Below are 22,042 nucleotides of genomic sequence, written 5' to 3'. Positions count from 1 at the left end.
CAAGAACAACTGGATCTCTTCTTTCCTAAAATCGGATGGTATTTGAATGGATTACTCAATCAATAATTGAATCAATGAGTGGACTGAAGTTCAACATTGATGAATTTTAATCTCAAACTGTGTAAACTGTTTTTGTGTTCCCTTTAATAAAGCTTCAGTTTTATTTAGAGTTCCTCTTTCTCTCACACTTCAAAAGGAATTTCCTTTAAAAAAATTAAAAAGAAAAAAAAAAGGAATCTCCTTGACCCATTTGTCTCCTTTTCCCACACTTCTTATCCTATTTTGTCCAAAATACTAAGATTCCTTATGCAAGTTTTAAAGTGAGAGATTTATGTTCCTGAACAGGTAATATATCATACACTTCTTATCTTGGGGATACAACTGTGTCTATTTGGTGGGCTGTGTTGTGTAATTTGTAATGTGTTCTTATTCTTATTTCCACTGAAGGGAGTATATTGGAGACTAAGATAGTGGTAGTAGTGTCAGTCACACAGTCGTTGTGACACTATGGACTGTAGCCCACCAGCCTCCTCTGTCCATGGGATTCTCCAGGCAAGAATCTCTTAGAGTGGGTTGCCACTCCCTTCTTTAGGGCAATCCTCCCACCCACAGATTGAAACTGCTTCTCCTGAATTTCAGGCAGATACTTTACTAGCTGAGCCACCAGGGAAGCCCAAAGATTACAGGAATTGAAACTTCAATTCTGAATGCTGGAAAGTTACTAATATTCTGTAATTGTCTTTTTCTCTAAACTTTCAATGATATCACAGGCATTATCCAACTCACTGTCTCTCTGTCTCTCTTTTCTTCTCTTCACTTCTTTTCTCTATCCATGTGCATTAGAAAAAGGCAGGTTTTTTCCCTGAATGCTCATGTGTGTAACAAGTATCATAAAGCTTTAGTAGATTTAAGGGACTATCGGATGTATGACCCAAAGTGTCTGTGCATTGGACACATATCTTTTGGATCCAGGGTTCCATGGTGAATGATATGCAAACACATGGTATGCTAATGAGTTAAAGAATTTAAGCAACGTAATATACGATTCAGTAACAATCCTCAAATACACAATAGACTATATGAACGTTATTTCTTGTTAATTTTAGTTTCTAAGTACACTTGGGTTCTGCAGATTCCATTAGCTATTAAAGTACAAAAGTAAATAGAACGCTCGAATTGCTTTCAGGCTTCCCTGGTGGCTCAGTCAGTAAAGAAACTGCCTGCAAAGAAGGAGATGTAGGTTCAATCTCTGGGTCAGGAAGATTGCCTGGAGAAGGAAATGGCAACCCACCCCAGTATTCTTGCCTGGGAAATCCCATGGACAGAGGAGCCTGGCAGGCTGCAGTCCTTGGGGTTGCAAGAGTTGGACACAACTGAGCCACTAAACCACTGCCACCACTGCTTTCAGGAGCCCAAAGTTGGTTTAGAAAGTGTGTGTGTTAGTCATCCAGTCATGTCCAACTCTTTGCAACCCCATGGACTGAAGGCCACCAGGCTCCTCTGCCCATGGGATTCTCCAGGCAAGAATACTGGAGTGGGTTGCTATGGTCTTTTCCAAAAGTTGGATTAAGAAGAATATAAATAATGAGAGGGTAACAGGCAGGAAGGCTGGGGTCCCCAAGTGGAGGAAATAGACTGCAAATGTCAGACTTTTTTCCCTCTCTCTTAAGAGGCAGGAGGAAACAAACTACAAAAGTCACATTTTTTTTCTTCTCTATACAAAATAAAAAGGAGGTTTCTTTTAAAACTCTGTCTTACCATGACATCTGGTTCTGCCTGAACCGAACTTTTCTCAAACCTTGAGTTAACCAATGTGTTTTTCTTATGTAAATGTTTTTCTTAAACTATTTTAATGAACTGTGTATTTACTTTAGAATCTGCCTTTCTTCAAGTCGGTTCCACCTAAGACTGAGGACTGATAATGGCTCAACAAACCAGTATGTTTTACTCATGGAAATGTTCTCTTAAGCTGTGTTAAAGAAACTTGTATTTGCTTGGAAACCTGCCTTTCTTCAAGATTCATGTCAATTGTTTTATGGCCTGGGATGACTCACCTTATGCCAATGCTACCCCAAAATGCATGTTGTGGGTGAGGGGCCTAGTGAAACTCTCGCATTTTGAGACATTCCCTTTCTCTAATTAGCAGCTTGCTAATAGGTGTATAACTTCTTGCTATAAACTAGTAAGGGGCCACTCTTTCTGCCCCCTTCTGATGTCTATGTCAGAAGCTTTCTCTATCTCTTTTTTTTTTTTTTTTAATAATTTAATACATTTTTTTTTCTAATTTTATTTTATTTTTAAACTTAACATAATTGTATTAGTTTTGCCAAATATCAAAATGAATCTATCTCTTTTATACTTTAATAAAAGTCTACTACACAAAAGCTCTAAACAATCAAGCCTCGTCATGGCCCTGGGTGGAATTTCTCTCCTCCAGAGGCCAAGAATCCTGGTTCTTGTTCATGGCTCATCAACCTTTCAATGATAATTTCAAAAATATATTATTCTCATATGAAGAAGTTGAAGAATTAAATAATGTGTCTCTACGGGCACTAAGATGCTGAGAAACATAGGAAAGCACCAGATGGAGTTAGAAGGTATGAGTTGCAAGCCTTGCACAACCACACACACATACAAATTAGTTTCCTGGAAACAAGTGAGTTGGTGTTATTGTTTCATGTTCCTCTGTTACCTGAAAATAGTGAACAATTTGTGTAGAAGATCCCTTCTACACGTAAGATCTGTGCCTCAGTGGCAACATACAAGTGTGTTATTTTCACTGTGAAAGGAAAAATCTACCAAAAGTTCAGTACTATTCTCAACGTCTGGTTCTTTCAGTCTTTACTGAAAGCATCTGGAACACATCTCTTGCCTTACTTAAGCTTTCATCCTGCAAAGATCTATCCATTTCTTTTTCTTCTTCCACTCACGGTGAAAAAGAATAAATATATTACTATTTGATTTCTCTATTCCTGTATAACACTATGAACTACTATTTGAAAAATAAGCATGTACTCACATAAAGAGAAATAAGTAAAAGTGTATATTAATATTTTATTGAGAAAATGCACTTCTCAAAAGTAAAAAGCAATCTATTCAGATTGCTTGGTTCACACCATAAATAACGGTTTTCTTTATTACTTGAAGAGTCTCCCAAAAAGCTTATTCACTTAAAGATTTCAATATAAAAAAATTGTCTTGGCTTAAAACTGCATAAAATTGTATAACTGGATACCAATGTAAAGGTCTTAAAAATATAGGTATAAGAGCCATCTAACATAAATATAATGTAAGTTTTTATCTTTTATGAATGCAACTGTTATAAACAAGCAGGTCAAGAGTTTGTGTGAATATATGTTGTAAATTTTCCTTGGTAAATGTTAGAAGTAGATTGCAAGATTGTAGAGTATGGGTATGCTTAAATTTCTAGCAGAATATCACGGTTTGAACAGTGCTTACCCTATTTTACTTTCCTTCCAGCAGTAAGAATTCCAGTTCTTTCTTCCTCCACATCCATGCCAACACTTGGTGTCATCTTTTTAAATGTCAGCCATTCTTATAGCTGTGCAGTGGCATCTCATTATAATTTTAATTTGCATTGCTTCAATTGGCCATTTAAATGGCTCTTTTTGAAAAAAAAATTATTCATTCTTTTATTTTTGTAACTGAGTTACTTATTTTATAGTTAAGTGATAGCATTATATATTCTAGAAAACAGTACTTTGCAGAAATATGCATCATGAAAACTTCTCACAATCTGCGTCTTGCTTGCATTCTCATTTTTCCATTTTCATTTTTTAAAGAGAAGTTATTTTACATTTTGATGAAATAGAACATCATTATTAAGTCCTTTGAGGCATACTCATTTTGTCCTAATTAAGAAATACTGACCTGTCTTAAGCTTATAAATATTTTTTCCAACAACTTCTAATAACTTTTAATTTTTGATTTTAAGTATAAGTCTATAGTCTAAGGTTTGTTTGTGGTATTGGATAATCACTAGAGGTTGTTGTTACTGTTGTTTTGCAAGTAGAAATACAGTTGGAAGTTTCCAGCAGCATTTGCTGAAAACACTACCATTTCTCCCATTGAATTACTTTGGGTCCTTAGTCAAACCGCAACATTTGTTCATGTATAGGTCTATTTCTGGACCCTCTATTCTTTCCCATGACACCAGTCCATTACACATTATACTTACTTACACAGAAAACACAATGTCTTGATTACTTTATCACATTTTATGTAATGAAATGAGATAATGTGAGTGCTCCAAAGTTGTTCCTTCTTAAAATTGCCTTTATATCCCTTTCATTTTCATATAAATTTTAGAAGCAGTTTGTCAATTTCTCCAGAAAAGATTGCTGGGATTTTAATTAGGATGACATTGAATCTACAGATCAGTTCAATGAGAATTAATGTCCTGAAAGGCTTCCCTGGTGGATCTGCCTGCTAATGCGAGAGACATGGTTCTATCCCTGGATTGGGAAGATCCCCTGGAGAAGGAAATGGCAACCCACTCTAGTATTCTTGCCTGGAGAATCCCATGGACACAGGACCCTGGAAGGCCACAGTCCATGGGATTACAAGTGTCAGACATGACTTAGCTGCTAAACTACCACCACCAACATCCTGATAATATTACCCCTTCTGCTGCTGCTGCTAAGTTGCTTCAGTCATGTCTGACTCTGTGCGACCCCATAGACGGCAGCCCATCAGGCTCCCCCGTCCCTGGGATTCTCCAGGCAAGAACACTGGAGTGGATTGCCATTTCCTTCTCCAATGCATGAAAGGGAAAAGTGAAAGTCAAGTCGCTCAGTCATGTCCAAGCTTAGCGACCTCATGGACTGCAGCCTACCAGGCTCCTCCGTCCATTGGATTTTCCAGGCAAGAGTACTGGAGTGGGGTGCCATTGCCTTCTCCAATTACCCCTTCAAACATGTGCAAATAGCACATATTTACATTTTTTACATTTTCTTAATTTATCTCAACAATACTTCTCATTCCCATGTATAGATCTTTCACATATTTTTAAAAAGTATTTCTACATACTTTAATACTATTTTCAACATTTTCCAGTTCATTTTCCAATGGCTTATTTCTAATATATGAAAATATTGATTTTTATCTGTTGATCTTATATTCTGAGATATTGACAAATTAGTTTGTGCAGTTTTAAAAATTGAATTTGTAAGACTTTCCACATACTTGATATGGTTTTCTTTAAATAAAGACAATTTTGCTCCTTCATTCTTCCCAAACTGTGTTTTTTTATTCCTTTAATTTATTGCACTGCTTAGGAAATCCAGTACAATGTTAACTGAAAATGCTGAGTGAGAGTGGACATCCTTATCTTTTTTCTTACACTGAGAAAAACGTCATTAAGTACTATCTCATCTCTTCAGCATCAATTTGAAAAAGTTTCCTTCTTATCCTTTTTTCTTTAGTATTATTATGAATGATACTGAATTTTGTTAAATATTTTTCTGACTTGATTGAGATAGTTATATATTTTTCAGTCTATATTGTTGATATAAATAACAAGGTCAATTTATATTTTATTATTAAGTCAACCTATAACAGATGAATGGATAAAGAACATGTGGTGTATATATATCTGTGTGTGTGTGTGTGCGTGTGTGTGTATGTATATATATATATATATGTGTGTATGTGTGTGTATTTATATATGGCAACAACACTGGATGAACTTGTAGGGCATTATGCTTGGAGAAATAAGTCAGACTGAGCAAGATAAATATTGTGGCTATCAAGTCTATGTGAAATCTCAAAAATAAAACAAGCTAGTAAATATAACAAACAAACTCATTTATAGATAACAAACTATAAATAGAGTAAAACTTTTATTTTAAAAGTTGATAATTCCTATGTGAATCACCTAAAACCTACAACAACCATAAAAAATTTTTAAATAAGTTTTTAAGCCATAACTAAAAAAAAATTCTTGCTCTATTTTTTCTAGACCCTCAAAGAAATGTGTGAAAGTGCAAGTCACTCAGTCCTGTCCAACTCTTTGCGACCCCCTGGACTATACAGTCCATGGAATTCACTACGCCAAAATTCTAGAATGGGTAGCCTTTCCCTTCTCCAGGGGATTTTCCCAAACCCAGGGATCAAACCCAGGTCTCCCACAATGCAGGCAGATTCTTTACCAGCTGAGCCACAAGGGAAGCCTTGAAGAAAAGAAATGTGTGCAAGGATATAAACAGTAGTAGTATTTGTGTGTGTGTGTTCAGGCACTATTTTGTGTCCAACTCTGCAACCCCATGGACTGTAGCCCACCAGGCCCCTCTATTCATGGGGTTTTCAGGGCAAGAATATTGGAGCTGTTTTCCATATCCTTCTCCTGGGGCTCTCCTGAACAAGGGATTGAACCCATTATGTCCCATCTGAGTCTCTTACATTGACAGGCAGATTCTTTTACTACTTGGTAACAATTATTACCAAAAAAGCTGAAGTTGAACCATTCTATGAAGACCTACAACACCTTCTAGAACTAACACCAGAGAAATATGTTCTTTTCATTATAGGGGACTAGAATTCAAAAATAGGAAGTCAAGAGATGCCTGGAATAACAGGCAAGTTTGACCTTCGAGTATAAAATGAAGCAGAGCAAAGGCTAACAGAGTTTTGCCAAGAGAATGCGCTGGTCATAGCAAACACCCTCTTCCAACAACACAAGAGAAGACTCTACACATGGACATCACCAGACGGTCAATATTGATATCAGATTGTTTATATTCTTTGCAACTGAAGATGGAGAAGTTCTATATAGTCAGCAAAAGCAAAACCAGGAGCTGACTGTGGCACAGATCATTAACTTTTTATTGAAAATTTCAGACGTAAATTGAAGAAAGTAGGAAAAATCATTAGACCATTCAGGTACGATCTGAATCAAATACCTTATGATTATACAGTGGAAGTGACAAATAGATTCAAGGATTAGATCTGATAGACAGAATGCCTGAAGAACTATGAATGGAGGTTCATGACATTGTACAGGAGGCAGTAATCAAGACCATCCCCAAGAAAAAGAAATGCAAAAAGACAAAATGATTGCCTGAGGAGACATTACAAATAACAGAGAAAAGAAGAGACGCTAAAGGCAAAGGAGGAAAGGAAATATATACCCATCTGAATACAGAGTTCCAAAGAATAGCAAGGAGAGATAAGAAAGCCTTCCTCAGTGATCAATGCAAAGAAATAGAGGAAAACAATAGAATGGGAAAGACTAGAGATCTCTTCAAGAAAATTAGAGATACCAAGAGAGTATTTCATGCAAATATGGTCCCAATAAAGGACAGAAATGGTGTGGACCAACAGAAGCAGAAGATATTAGGAAGAGCTGGCAAAAATACCCAGAAGAACTATACAAAAAAGACCTTCATGACAGATAACCATGATGGTGTGATCATTCACCTAGAGCCAGACATCCTGGAGTGCAAAGTTCTGTGGGCCTTAGGAAGCATGACTACAAACAAAGCTAGTGGAGGTGATGGAATTCCAACTGACCTATTTCATATCTTAAAAGATATTGCTGCTAAAGTGGTACACTCAATATGCCAGCAAATTTGGAAAACTCGGCAGTGGCCACAGGACTGGGAAAGGTCAGTTTTCATTCCAATCCCAAAGAAAGACAATGCCAAAGAATGCTCAAACTACCACACAATTGCACCATTTCACACGCTAAAAAGTAATGCTCGAAATGCTCCAAGCTAGGCTTCAAAAGTACATGAACCAAGAACTTCCAGATGTTCAAGCTGGGTTTAGAAAAGGCAGAAAACCAGAGATTAAATTGCCAACATCCATTGGTTCATAGAAAAATCTAGGGAATTCCAGAAAAACATCTACTTCTGCTTCATTGACTACACTAAATCCTTTGACTGTGTGGATATCAACAAACTGGAAAATTCTTCAAGAGGTGGGATTACCAGACCACCTTACCTACCTCCTGAGAAATCTGCATGCAGGTCAAGAAGCAACAGTTAGAACCAAACATGGAACAATGGACGGGTTCCAAATTGGGAAAGGAGTACATCAAGGCTGTACATTGTCACCCTGCTTGTTTAACTTACGTGCAGAGTACATCATGCGAAATGCCAGGCTGGATGAAGCACAAGCTGAAATCAAGATTGCTAGGAGAAATATCAATAACCTCAGATACGCAGATGACACCATCCTTATGGCAGAAAGTGAAGAGGAACTAAAGAGCCTCTTGATGAAAGTGAAAGAGGAGAGTTAAAAAGCTGGCTTAAAACAGCATTCACAAAACTAAGATCGTGGCATCTGGTCCCATCACTTCATGGCAAATAGATGGGGAAGCAATGGAAACCATGAGAGACTTTATTTTGGGGGACTCCAAAATCACTGCAGATGGTGATTGCAGCCATGAAATTAAAAGACACTTGCTCCTTGAAAGAAAAGTTATGACCAACCTAGACAGCATATTAAAAAGCAGAGACATTACTTTGCTGACAAAGGTCCATCTAGTCAAAGCTATGATTTTTCCAGTAGTCATGTATGGATGTGAGAGTTGGACTATAAAGAAAGCTGAGTGCTGAAGAATTGATGCTTTTGAACTGTGGTGTTGGAGAAGACTCTTGAGAGTCCCTTGGACTGCGAGGAGATCAAACTAGTCCAACCTAAAGGAAATCGTTCCTGAATATTCATTGGAAAGACTGATGCTGAAACTGAATCTCCAATACTTTGGCCACCTGATGTGAAGAACTGACTCATTTGAAAAGACCTTGATGCTGGGAAAGACTGAAAGCAGAAGGAGAAGGGGACAACAGCGGATGAGATGGTTGGATGGCATCACCAACTCGATGGCCATAAGTTTGAGTAAGCTCCAGGAGTTGGTGATGGACAGGGAAGCCTGGCATGTTGCAGTCCAAGGGGTCGCAAAGTGTCAAACATGATGAAGCAACTGATTTGAATAATTATTACAGATCACATGGGTGTGAACCAAAGGGGATAATGGGGCACAATGGAAACTGAGCCCCACTCAAAAAATAATGAAGTCAACTCACCTGAAGCAACATATGACATATTTTTAAGATTTAGTATGAGGAAAATTAAAACTAACATCATATTTATAACACAATGACTTTCATGAAAATTCAATATCCAACTGTCTTCCTTACACAAATATATAGCTAAATAAGCATACTGGAAATTAATTAGTAGCACATATTTTAAATACTAGAGATTTCACTTTTTGGAAGGGAAGAGAACTAGGAAGAATGTTGAGATATGAAAAAAAAAGTGAAATAAAAATGAAACAAAAGAAGGACCTGAAGAAAAATGGATGTTGCTTGTATAACTTGAAAAGTATGAATAATTGATATGAGGTTAAAAATGAATAAAAAATAAAGGAACAAATCATCTTTCCTACCATATAAACCCATTTTAAAAAATTTGAAGCAGCAAAAATTACTGTTGCTTTTCTTTCTGAAAAATACATTATGTTTTCTCAATAATATTTTCTTCACTTCCTCTTGCACTTTTATCATTATTATGCCATGATAAAAGTGATGATATATTAACATCAATTCATTCAATAACACAATTTTGGATGTCACTATCTATTAAGCATGTTCAGGAATTCCATGAGAGTTTCTGAGTGAGTTTATAGGATCGATAGAAGACAGCAAAAGTGTATATACAAACACAAATTGACATGTAAGGGTGTATGTAAGACACTCATATTTAGGAGACTGACTAACTGCCAATAGAGACATGGCCGTGTAGGACTGGATTCCCAGAGGTCCTTTCTTTTACAGAGAAAGAAAATAATTACTTCTCTCATCTGCCTGCCTTCCTTTCCCAGAATGGCCTGAAGGGCCAAAGAGAGCAGGGATGGAGGAGTTCCCAGAAGGCAGAGTCCCTAAAGCTCCAGAGGTATACCAACCCCAGGTACTTGGGAACTATCCAAGGCTTCAGTATCAGTGGAACCAGAACCCATGCTTAACATCATCCGTGAGTCTGAGTGAAGAAAGATATACCAGCATTAACCAGAAGACAGGAAAGACTCATCTCTTCATTGGGGGTCTGTGTTCGTTTCCATTCCTGGGATAGTGCTGCTGAAGTAGTCTGAAAACCGGTAGTTGATACTGCCTCCTGTGTCAGGTGAGTAAGTGCAAGTGAAAGCTCTGCTCTGGAACCTTGTTCTCTCCTTTGCCCTTCTTTCCTATGATTTTTTTGCTTGGTGATGACAGAGATGCAGAGGAGGTGAAGTTTGTCCATAGGAGACGGGTGGTGGGGAGCTTGAAAGTACATCATCTGGACCCCACTTATGAAAATTTCAAACATTTCAACAAGGAGTATGGACACTGGGCACAAAGTATTCATGCAAAAGTACTGGAATCATGGGATAGGAATTAAATTTATTCTATATAACTTAAGAAGGTGAGAACAGAGATCACAGTTGGGGGTCAGAGGGTGTCAGAAAGTAGCTCCTCAGATGTCAGTTCAATCTAAGTAATATCTAAAAACTGCAGCTTCCAAAACCAGAAAATGATGCCCAAAGATCAAAGAAGTATCTGCCACTGGATATCATCAATAATGTCTGTAACTGCATTTCAAGGAGATGTCTTAAAGGTCTGTCTGAGTTCTGTGGAGTTAGGTGAACCCTAACAACCTTAACACTTAAATATATAAAATAATATGGCAAGTAAGATATGCATTTCTACCTCGCTGTGATGACACAGGACACAGCTGTATACATATATTCAATGGCTTTGGGCCTGACGTTTGTTTCTTTCACATCCAAACCCTAGCGGTTAAACTAAGGAAAAGACATATGACACCACTGAAAGAATTTTTCCATTTGAAGACATAAAGTATTAAGATAGTCAACTTGACCCACTTTCTTCAGAGTATGGTTACTATTATATGACATGATATGTGTACAATTCATCCCCAAATTGTCAATATCACTACTAATGTATTGTTATTAGCAAGAGGAAAAAAATTGGAAGATCATTTAATCTCATCTAAGTATCAGGTGGAAAGGCCATGCCTGGCATGTCCCAGCTAGACAGGACCCTTTGTCTGGGGAAGCAGAGGACCAAGAGGAGTGAAGAGAGAAGACTGGGAGAGACACCCCTCCTCCTTCCTCTGAGACTCAGCCCTGGTCACTAACAGGGAGTCTCTGGTGAGGAGAATTTGGGAGCTGAGGAGGACTGAAACTGCATTCGGGGGTTAGAATTCATAACTGGAAACAAGAACACGACTTGAAACAGTACAGAATCAAAAGTTGGTTTCTATTGACATGAAAATACTGTTTAGTTCTGGGTTCACAGTTTGAAAGCTGTGAACCCCATCCCAAAGCTATTTCTTGTCTATCAGTTCTGTTTTCAGAACTACTGATTGTATCATCGGTGATTTTTGATTACTCTTTTATAGTATTGATGAGGTAAGTACATTATCATGGAATTGTTTTTTAGGGTCAGAGAGAAACTGGAAGTTGAATCTAACACACTTGATTAGAATTAGATAGGAATAGTATTAGCCTAATACTGGGTAGATGGTTAAGATTTTGAGAATCATTTCCCTTGTTTGTAATGTGATGATAATAAAACATATTTCACAAAAGAGTGAAAGAGAAAATGAGATGAAGTCCTAGATATTGGAGCACCATTCTCAGCAAGTGACAAGAGTTCAACAACTAAACAGTACGAAAATTTACATTATGTTAGCAAGCCTAGTGACAAATCAAGAGAGAATTTAAAAAACTCCTGGCAAAAAGTTTGTAAATCCACATGATAACTCTTTATATGAGACTCTATTTATGAAGACAGATTTGACTACAATGGACTGCATGATTTGAAGGCCACCAGAAAGTCCTAACCTATACATTTTGCCAAGTTACAGACTTCTTTTGATTCTCTGTCACAATTCAGGTGGAGGAGAACCTTAGAATTCTTCATCTGCAATGTAAATGAGGGTGGGTGCTAAACTGTTTCAGTTTTATCCAACTCTTTGTGACCCCATGGACTGTAGCCCACCAGGCTCCTCTGTTCATGGGGATTCTCCAGGCAAGAACACTGGATTGGGTTGCTATGCCCTCCTCCAGAAGATCTTCCCAACCCAGGGATCAAACCCAGGTATCCTGCAGTGCAGGTGGATTCTTTACCATCTGAGCCACCAGGGAAGCCCAAGAATACTGAAGTAACCTATATCTCTTCTCCAAGCAGCCCTCCCCTACTCTCTCATAATAGTTTATGCAAGACCATGTCATTGCTCATAGCACTTATTAGTATTACTGTTGTCCCAGAATGGTTTTAGTTCTCCCTACTTCAGAATAGAGATGGTTTCTAACTCAATTTGGTGACCCTAGTATCTAATAGCATGCCAAGGAGAAACTTTAAATGATGAGACAACAATGGCAACATTGAACTAGCCTGGAGGAAAGAGGGAATGTGTGCCTGGATTACTGCACTGAAGATGAAAAATGGAAACAGAAAGGAGATGGAAGGATTTTAAAGGTAGATCTCATCACCCTTACACTAATGCAATCAGAAGAATCAAGTTTCCTCCTGCTTGCTATTAGGTATTAGTCCAGCAGAGTTGGGTGGAATTGCTCTTCTCCTTTTAAAGTTGTTTCTTCCAGAATTTAGGAATCCTACTAATATGAAAACCTAAGAAATAGAGTAAACAAAAAGAAATTTTTACGAATAACCCAAATCAAAATGACTTTTTAGAAAAATGTAAATTCACAAACATTATTTGCAGTGCCTAATTTTTAAAATCTATAATTAAAGCATAATAAATACAGCTGAAAAGTCAAGTTATGGTAGCTAGTGGTCTACAGTCATTTATCTGAGTCTCTAAGTTGTGTCAGGTTCTGCTGTTTATTAGCATGTACTGTTCAAATTAAATTGTAGATACTGTAGTTCAGGTATTCATTTTTAAATAGTGAAGAAACATGAGTATGAATTTAGAGACTCATCTGTTATAAAGAAGCTTCCTAAGTAGTTTTCTCCTCTTAATTTCTATAAAGATTTAACAGCTCTATTAAAAATACAGAATGAAGTGAGTCAGAAAAAGAAAAACAAATATCATATACTAATACATATATGTGAAACTTGGTGAAACAGTAGAGCTGAACCTATTTGCATGGAACGGATAAAGATCTAGTCAGAGAGAACAGATATGTGGATACAAGAGTGCTATGGGTGGATGAACTGGGAGATTGGGATTGCAATATATACTCTACCACGTGTAAAATAGCTAGCTAGTGGGAACCTGCAGTATAGTACAGGGAGCTCAGCTCAGTGCTCTGTGATGACTTAGGTAAGACGGCAGTAGGGGTGGTGAGAGGGAAGGAGATTCAAGAGGGAGAAGATATATGTGTACATACAGCTGATTCATTTTATTGTACAGAAGAAACTAACAAAATATTATAAGCAAATATATACTCTATTAAAATATTATAAATAAACCTTGAACAAATTAAACACTACAAAGAAATCATAGCACCTCAGCCTTCTGAATTGTTTAAAGTAATGTGAATATCACATAAGATATGCACAAAAATTCACTTAGTGATGGATAATCTGCCAGGATGCATAAGTCACTTAAGTAAAGCAATTTGTTCTGTCTCTACGTATCTTGAACCAGTAGCTAATTTTTATTCCAATTTTACAGATCACTAAAAGGAAGGTGCAGGAATATTTGACAAAATATGACAGCACACCAAAATGGCAGCACCTCCACTGAGTTTTCAGACTTCTATCTGAACTGTTTTGTCAGGTCCCCCAGCTGGCAGCACTGGCTGTCCCTGCCCCTTAGCCTCCTCTTCCTCCTGGCCATGGGTGCCAACACCATCCTCCTGATCCCACCATCCGGCTGGAGGCCTCTCTGCACGAGCCCATGTACTACCTGCTCATCCTCCTCTCCCTGCTAGACATGGCGCTCTGCCTCACCGTCATCCCCAAGGTCCTGGCCATCTTTTGGTTTGACCTCAGGTCCATCAGCTTCTTTGCTTGCTTCCTTCAGATGTTCACCATGAATAGTATCTTTGCCATGGAGTCCTGCACATTCATGGTCACGGCCTATGACCGCTATGTGGCCATTTGCCATCCTCTACGATACCTGTCCATCATTACTGACCAATTTGTAGTCAAAGCAGCCATTTTTATTTTGGCCAGAAGCATCTTTTTGACAATACCCATCCCCATTCTTTCAGGATGTCTCCATTATTGTCTGGAAAATGTCATTGAGAACTGCCTCTGTGCCAATATGTCTGTCTCCAAGCTCTCCTGTGGTGATATTATCATCAATCGTCTCTACCAATTTGCTTGTGGATGGACTCTGCTGGGATTTGACCTCATCCTCATCTTCCTCTCCTACACCCTCATACTAAGGGCTGTTCTGAAACTCAAGTCAGAGGGAGCTGTGGCCAAGGCCTTAAGCACATGTGGCTCCCACTTCATCCTGATCCTCTTCTTTAGCACTGTCCTTCTGGTTTTTGTCTTCACTCTTGTGGTAGAAAAAAAAGTGTCCTCTGACGTGCCAGTCTTGCTCAATATCCTCCACCACGTCATCCCTCCAGCCCTCAACCCCATTGTCTATGGGGTGCGAACCCAGGAGATCAAGCAAGGAATCCAGAGATTACTGAAGAAAGGTTGGTAACTAGGACAAGTGGATCTTTGCATTCCTAAAATAGGATGGCTTTGAGTCAATAGTGGATGAGTGGATTGAAGTTTGGATCTATGAATTTTAATCTCAAACTGTACAAATTGTCTTTGTTTTCTCTTTTAATAAAGCTTTAGTTTCTTTTAGAGTTTCTCTTTCTCTCACTCCTCAAAAATGAATCTTCATGATCATTTCTCCCCTTTCCCACACTTTTTATCCAAATGTGCAAAATAATAAATGTCCTTAAGCAGATTCTAAAGGGAGAGATTTATGTTCCTGAATAAAGTGAAAGTGTTAGTCACTCAGTCATGTCCCACTCTTTGCAGCTACATGGACTATAGCCTGCCAAGCTCCTCTGTCCGTGGGATTCTCCAGGCAAAAATACTGGAGTGGGTAGCCATTCCCTCCTTCAGGGGATCTACCTGACCCAGGGATTGAACCCAGGTCTCTGGCATTGCATGCAGATTCTTTACCTGAGCCACCAGGGAAGTCCTGAAAAAAAAACTTTTAATATGCCATATATTTCATATTCTTGTGTAAACAATTGTGGGTATTTTGTGGGCTATATTATATAATTTGTAATGTGTTCTTATTCTTATTTCCACTAAATATTACATATTAGAGACAAAGACATAGGAGCTGAAACTTTAACCCTGAATAGTGGAAGGTTACTATTGGTCTCTGTGTGCTTATTCAGTCACTTCAGTCATCCAACTCTTTCCAACCCCATGGACTGTAGCCCACAGGCTTTTCTGTCCATGGAGTTATCCTGGCAAGAATACTGGAGTAGGTTGCCACTTCCTACTCTAACTGGTATGTATATGGGTCTTTTTCTCTCCGTCTCCAACCATATCACAAGCTTCCTTCTCACTGCCTTACTGTCTCTCCTCTTCTCTTCTCCAGGAGTGTGCATTGCAAAAGGGCACAGTTTGTTTGTTTTTTTCTGAATGCTCTTGTGTGTAACAATTATCATAAAGTTTTAGCAGATTTAAGAGACTACTAAATTTTTTCCCCAAAGTGTCTGCGCTTTGGACATGCATCTCTTGAATCCAAAAGATATGCAAAGACAGCTATGTGAATGATATGCAAACACAGCTATGTGAATGAGTTAAAGAATTGTTAAGTAATATAATATATGATTCAGTAATAGTACTTGCAGATATAACAAATTATATAGAAATTATTTCTTATTAATTTTACAGTTTCTAAACACATTTGTGTCCTGGGAATTCTGTTAACTATTAAGATACAAAAATAAATCAAACATTAGTATTGCTTTTGGGAGTTCAAAGTTGGACTAGGAAGAATGCAAATAATAATTCCAGAAATATATTCTTCTCAAATGAAAAGGCTGAGAAATGGAATCATGTGCTTCTATGGGCATTAAGGTGCTGGACAATATAGGAAAGCATCAGACAGAGTTAGAAGGTCTGAGTTGTAAGCTTTGCACAACAACACACACACAAAAATTAATTTTCTGGGAACAAGTGAGTTGGTCTCACTGTGTTTCATGTTACTCTATTACTTGAAAATAGTGAATAATTTGTTTAGAAGATCCTTTCTACATATAAGATTTGTGCCTCAGTGACAACATGCAAGTGTGTGATATCATTTTTACCATGGAAGGAAAATCTCGCAAAGTTTAGCACTATCCCCAAAGTCTGATTCTTTCAATCACCACTGAAAGCATCAGAATACATCTCTTGACCTACTTAAACTTTCATCCTACAAACATCTATTGATTTCTTTTTCTTCTTACTCTCATAATGAAAAAGAAAAAAATTACTATTTGATTTCTTTGCTCCTCTTTAGCACTAGGAGCAAATATTTTAAAAACAAGCATGCACTTACATAAGAAGCAATAAGTATAAGCATATATCAGTATTTTATTGGTGAAAATGGATTCTCAAAAGTAGAAAGCAATCTGTAAAGATACTACTTGGTTCATACTATAGATAACCTTTTTCATTATTACTTGAAGATCTCCTACAAAACCCATTCACTAAAAGATTTCAATATTAAAAAATGTCATGGTTTAAAAAAAAATGTCATGGTTTAAAATTGTATAACTGGCTACCAAGGTGAAAGTTTTACAAATATAGATATAATATCATCTAACTTAAATATAAGATTTTACCTATTATGAATGAAACTGTTATGAACATGTAAGTCAAGACTTTTGTGTGGATATATGTTTTATGTCTCCTTAGTGTTACAAATACATTGCAAAGATTGTATATGATTAAGGGTATGATTAAATTTCTAGCAGATTGCCAAACTGCTTTGAATATCTTTGTTCCATTTTACTTTCCCACCAACTGTGAGAAACCAGTTCTTACTTCCTCCACATCCATGCCAACACTTGGTGTTGTCAGTCTCTTTAAAATTTAACCCTTCTAGTAGTTGTGCAGTAGCATCTCTTTGTTGTTGTTCAGTAGCCCCATCCTGTCTGACTCTTTGAGACCCCATGGACTGCAGCACATGAGGCTTCCCTGTCCTTCACCACCTCCTGGAGTTTGCTCAAAAATCTACTTTTTGTGTTGTTCTAGTTGGCTGTTTAAATGGTTTGTTTTGAAAACAGTCTATTGAAGTCTTTTATTTTTAAATTGGGTTATTTATTTTATACATACATAATAGCATTATAAATTCTAGAAAAGAATACTAGAATATTCATATTTTTATACAATATAAATTCTAGAAATATCCATCATGAAAATTTCTCACAACCTATGGTTTGCTTGCTTTCTCATTTCCCCATGTTTTATTTTTTAAAGAGCTGTTGTTTTAAATTTTGATGAAATATAACATCATTATTAGGTCTTTCAGAGAAGGCAATGGCAACCTACTCCAGTACTCTTGCCTGGAAAATCCCATGGACGGAGGAGCCTGGTGGGCTGCAGTCCATGGGGTCGCTCAGAGTCAGACCCGATTGAGCAGCTTCACTTTCACTTTTCACTTTCATGCATTGGAGAAGGAAATGGCAACCCACTCCAGTGTTCTTGCCTGAAGAATCCCAGGGATGGGGGTGCCTGGTGGGCTACACAGAGTTGGACACAACTGAAGCGACTTAGCAGCAGCAGCAGCATTAAGTCTTTTGATGCACTTTTTGTCTAATTAAGAAATATGACCAGTCTTGGGGCTTCCCAGTGGTAAGGAATCCATCCATCAATGCAGGAGATGCAAGATCCCGAGGTCAGAAGATCTCCTGGAGAAGGAAATGACAACAGCTCCGATATTCTTGCCTGGGAAATTCCATGGACAGAGGAACCTGGCAGCAGGCTACAGTCCACAGAGTCGCAAAGAGTCAGACATGACTGAGCACGCACACGCGACCTATCTTAAGTTTATAAAGACTTCTCCAACGGTTTCTAATAATTTTTACTTTAAGATTTTAGGTGTAAGTCTATAGCCTAAGGTTTGTATGTGGTATTGGATAATGACTTCTGCTTTTTTTTTTCTTCAAATGGAAATATTTTGTTCCAGCAGCGTTTGCTGAAAAGACTATAATTTCTCCCCTTGAATTACCTTAGGCTCTTAGTCAAAAGGCAATATTCATTAATGAATAGGTCTATTTCTGGACCCGCAATTCTTTTCCATTATTCCAGTCTATGTATACTTACGTGGAAAGCATAATGTCTTGATTACTTTGCCACATTTTATGTAATGAAATGAGATAGTGTGAGTGCTCCGAAGTTGTTCCTTGCTAAAATTGTCCTTACTCTTTTATGTCCTTTTTATTTTCATACAAATTTTAGAAAAAACTTTCAAATTTCTACAAAAATGCTGCTATGATTTTTGTTTAGGATTACATTGAATCTACAGATCAGTTTGATCTGATAGATAGAGTGCCTGATGAACTATGGAATGAGGTTTGTGACATTGTACAGGAGACAGGGATCAAGACCATTCCCATAGAAAAGAAATGCAAAAAGGCAAAATGGCTGTCTGGGGAGGCCTTACAAATAGCTGTGAAAAGAAGAGAAGCGAAAAGCAAAGGAGAAAAGGAAAGATATAAACATCTGAATGCAGAGTTCCAAAGAATAGCAAGAAGAGATAAGAAAGCCTTCTTCAGCAATCAATGCAAAGAAATAGAGGAAAACAACAGAATGGGAAAGACTAGGGATCTCTTCAGGAAAATCAGAGCTACCAAAGGAACATTTCATGCAAAGAAGAGCTCGATAAAGGACAGAAATGGTATGGACCTAACAGAAGCAGAAGATATTAAGAAGAGATGGCAAGAATACACACAAGAACTGTACAAAAGAGAGCTTCACGACCCAGATAATCACAATGGTGTGATCACTGATCTAGAGCCACACATCCTGGAATGTGAAGTCAAGTGGGCCTTAGAAAGCATCAGTATGAACAAAGCTAGTGGAGCTGATGGAATTCCAGTGGAGCTATTCCAAATCCTGAAAGATGATACTGTGAAAGTGCTACACTCAATATGCCAGCAAATTTGGAAAACTCAGCAGTGGCCACAGGACTAGAAAAAGTCAGTTTTCATTCCAATCCCAAAGAAAGGCGATGCCAAAGAATGCTCAAACTACCACACAATTGCACTCATCTCACATGCTAGTAAAGTAATGCTCAAGATTCTCCAAGCCAGGCTTCAGCAATATGTGAACCGTGAACTTCCTGATGTTCAAGCTGGCTTTAGAAAAGGCAGAAGAACCAGAGATCAAATTGCCAACATCCGCTGGATCGTGGAAAAAGCAAGAGAGTTCCAGAAAAACATCTGGAATCCCAGGGCTGATCTCCTTCAGAATGGACTGGTTGGATCTCCTTGCAGTCCAAGGGACTCTCAAGAGTCTTCTCCAACACCATAGTTCAAAAGCATCAATTCTTTGGCACTCAGCTTTCTTTATAGTCCAACTCTCACATCCATACATGACCACAGGAAAAACCATAGCCTTGACTAGATGGACCTTCATTGACAATGTAATCTCTCTGCTTTTTAATATGCTGTCTAGGTTGGTCATAACTTTCCTTCCAAGGAGTAAGCATCTTTTAATTTCATGGCTGCAATCACCATCTGCAATGATTTTGGAGCCCAGAAAAATAAAATCAGCCACTGTTTCCAATGTTGCCCTATCTATTTGCCATGAAGTGATGGGACCAGATGCCGTGATCTTTATTTTCTGAACGTTGAGCTTTAAGCCAACTTTTTCACTCTCCACTTTCACCTTTGTCAAGAGGCTCTTTAGTTCTTCACTTTCTGCCATAAAGGTGGTGTCATCTGCATATCTGAGGTTATTGATATTTCTCCCAGTAATCTTGATTCCAGCCTGTGCTTCTTCCAGCCCAGTGTTTCTCATGATATACTCTGCATATAAGTTAAATAAGCAGGGTGACAATATACAGGCTTGACGTACTCCTTTCCCTATTTGGAACCAGTCTGTTGTTCTATGTCCAGTTTTAACTGTTGCTTCCTGACCTGCATACAGATTTCTCAAGAGGCAGGTCAGGTGGTTATCCCATCTCTTTCAGAATATTCCACAGTTTATTGTGACCCACACAGTCAAAGGCTTTGGCATAGTCAGTAAGGCAGAAACAGATGTTTTTTTCTGGAACTCTCTTGCTTTTTCCATGATCCAGCAGATGTTGGCAATTTGATCTCTGGTTCCTCTGCCCTTTCTAAAACCATCTCGAACATCTAGAAGTTCACGGTTCACGTATTGCTGAAGCCTGGCTTGGAGAATTTTGAGCATTACTTTACTAGGGTGTGAGATGAGTGCATTTGTGCAGTAGTTTGAGCATTCTTTGGCATTGCCTTTCTTTGGGATTGGAATGAAAACTGACCTTTTCCAGTCCAGTGGCCATTGCTGAGTTTTCCAAATTTGCTGACATATTGAGTGCAGCACTTTCACAGCACTTTCACAGGCAGCTGCATGGCGCAGGAGCAGTGGAGAGGAGATACCCCATTGAGCCACCCGGGAAGCCCTAAATAAACATACCTGAGATTAATTATTAAGACATATTTTAAGTAAAATGGAGATTTCACTTTTCAGAAGGGAAAATAAATAGGATGTTGAGATATGCAGAAGAAAGTGAAATAAAAATAAAACAAAAGAAGTACCTTAAGGAAATGGATGATGCTTGCTTCCATAATTTGAAAAGCAGGAATAATATAGGTGAGGTTAAAAATGAAAATAAAAATAAAAGAGCAAATCATGCTTCCTAATAACCAGTTGTATACAAATACCATTTAAGAATATTTTATGCACCAAAGATTATTGTTGTATTTTCTCTCTGAAAAATACATTGTTTTTTCTAGATACTATTTTCTTAATTTTCTTTTGCATTTTTATTAGTATTATGCCATGATAAATTTACATCAATCCATTCAATAGCATGATTTTGGAAGTCCTTGTATATTAAACATATTTCAGGAATTCCATAAGAACTTCTGAGTGAGTTTATAGAATCTATGGAAAGTGCCAGAATTGTATATGCAAAATGGCATGAACATGTAAGGATGAATGTTAAGACCCATAGCCTGGAAACTATCTACAGAGCACATATCAATGGAAGTTTGGATTCCAATTCCCAGAGGTCCTCTCTTTTACAGAGAAAGAAAACCATCGCTTCTCCTATCTTCCTGCCTTCATGTTCCAAAATGGCCTTTTTGTCCAAAGGGAGCAGCTATGGAGAAGCTCCCAGAGGGCAGAGTCCCTGAGCTCTAGAGTTATAGATAGCCCAGGTACTTGGGAAATATTCAAGGTTCCAATATCAGTGGAACCAGACTGTATTTTCACATCTGTAAGTGAGTCTGGGTGAATAGTGCTGAGAGGCAACTATTCCAAGATTAAAACCAGAAGAAAGGAGAGACCTACTTCTTCAGTTCAGATATGTGTTCTTTTCCATTCCTGAGTCAGTACTGCTGAAGTAATCTGAAAATAGGGTATTGGATAAACATCTTGCCTCAGGTGAGTAGGCACAGGTGAAAGCCTGTCATTTAGGAACTTGTTCTATCCTTTGCTCTCCTTTTATCTCCTCTGGTATTTTGTTTGGTGGTTACAGAGATGCAGAAAAACTGGAGTTTGTGAATGGAAGATTAATGAGTGGTGTGGGGAAGAGCTAGAAAGTGCATCATTAGAGCCCAACTATGAAAAATTGGAGATTTAAGCGAAAATATGGAGACTGGAGGCAAAGTGTTTGCCACAAATACTGGAATCATGGTGTAGGAATTAAATCCATTGTATATAACTTGACACATTGAAGACAGAGTCCACAACTGGGGAATGAGTTGGGGGTTGTCAAAAACAAGTTCAGATTTTCATCAATCTAAATAATTTTTAAAAGCTATGGGCTTATGTTTAGATCTTTAATCCATTTTGAGTTTATTTTTGTGTATGGTGTTAGAAAGTGTTCTAGTTTCATT

General features: G+C 37.9%; 1 pseudogene; it reads left to right on the top strand.

The window, feature by feature from the left end:
• Positions 1–13,656: 13,656 nt before the first annotated feature.
• Positions 13,657–14,655, top strand: LOC133261231 (olfactory receptor 56A3-like; annotated as a pseudogene).
• Positions 14,656–22,042: the final 7,387 nt, after the last annotated feature.

Source organism: Bos javanicus, chromosome 15 (assembly GCF_032452875.1).
Source record: "Bos javanicus breed banteng chromosome 15, ARS-OSU_banteng_1.0, whole genome shotgun sequence".
Classification (NCBI taxonomy): Eukaryota; Metazoa; Chordata; class Mammalia; order Artiodactyla; family Bovidae; genus Bos; species Bos javanicus.
The sequence above is the reverse complement of the archived record's forward strand: the minus strand, read 5'-3'. Positions and strand labels throughout refer to the sequence as shown.